Source organism: Helianthus annuus, chromosome 13, assembly GCF_002127325.2.
Source record: "Helianthus annuus cultivar XRQ/B chromosome 13, HanXRQr2.0-SUNRISE, whole genome shotgun sequence".
NCBI classification, from domain to species: Eukaryota; Viridiplantae; Streptophyta; class Magnoliopsida; order Asterales; family Asteraceae; genus Helianthus; species Helianthus annuus.
Window position 1 is genome coordinate 112,275,420 of NC_035445.2, and position 1,369 is coordinate 112,276,788.

Genomic DNA, 1,369 nt, shown 5'->3' on the forward strand with positions numbered 1-1,369 from the left:
AAAACTTGGCTAAAAGTGTAAAAAGGGCTTAATTATACATTAAAAATATATTACACTACACACGCACCAAGTTTTTGGCGCCGTTGCCGGGGACACAAGGATTTTAAGAAAGTTAGGAATCAACGGCCTAATCATATTTTTATTTTTCTTTTTAATTTTTAGGATTTTTCTTGGTTTTTCAGCTTCTGCAGAGCTCAGCACGGGCCGTGCCTGGTCGGACACGGGCCGTGCCCAGCGTCGTTACTGGCAGTTTTTAGTTTTCCAAGTTACAGAAGGCTGACCACGGGGCCGTGTCGGTGCAACACGGGGCCGTGTCCAACTTCCAGTAACTAGGGTCTGGAAAATATTAACTGAAACTCCGACCACGGGCCGTGTTCGTTGAACACGGGGCCGTGGTGAACCTTCTGACCAGCATTCTTTTCTGTTTTTATTGCAGGACTTGGAACCCGACGCCAATCTTACATAGTGTATGAGCTCCAGTTCCAATAAGGACATAAAAGAACCACTAGAAGAACCCGAACGCTTTCTCAGAAAAAGGTTAAAAGCTAAAAACCAAGAGAAGGTTTCGGGTGATCCACCTCCAATGGCGGACCAACGTACCCTTATGGATTATCTACGACCTACCATAGGTAACCTAGGCGCCGCTATCAATGCTCCGAATGTTGAAGCTAATAACTTCGAACTTCGGCTGCATTTGATACAAATGCTCCAAAACTCCGCAACCTTCCACGGGCTTGCGGACGAGGATCCCCATCTACATATCACCAATTTCTTAGAAATATGTGATACCTTTCGGATCAACGGAGCATCAAATGACACCATCCGCCTCCGTATGTTTCCTTTCTCACTGAAAGACCGAGCGAAAGCTTGGCTCAACGCCCTCCCAGCTGGATCGGTAAACACCTGGGATGAACTAGCCCAAAAATTTCTATATAAGAATTTCCCTCCCGCTAAAACTGCTAAATTAATGACTGAAATTAATACATATTCACAAGAGGACGGGGAATCCTTATATGAAACTTGGGAAAGGTTCAAGGAGTTATTACGCAAGTGTCCGCATCATGGCCTTGCGATATGGCAACAAGTATCCACTTTCTATAATGGATTGTTGCCACACACAAGGCAGACACTTGATTCTAGCTCCGGGGGACTTTTAGGTAATCGACGCCCACACGAAATATATAATCAAATTGAGGAAATTTCTCAAACCAATTTTCAATGGCACACCCCTCGGGGGAATAAATCTATTGCCCCGGGCGCCCATAAGGTCGATGAAAGCACTTCTTTACAAGCCCAAATCGAGGCCCTTTCTTCAAAGATAAAAAAGTTGGAAATGACAAAAACAGTCTCGGTTATGGCTTGTGAAGGG

At 44.8% G+C, this 1,369-nt stretch overlaps 1 non-coding gene across 1 annotated transcript; it reads right to left on the reverse strand.

Annotated features, from left to right (window-relative positions):
• Positions 1 to 961: 961 nt before the first annotated feature.
• On the reverse strand, positions 962 to 1,068 carry LOC118486254. The gene has a single exon (XR_004878106.1). It is a non-coding gene; the product is annotated as a small nucleolar RNA R71 (small nucleolar RNA).
• Positions 1,069 to 1,369: the final 301 nt, after the last annotated feature.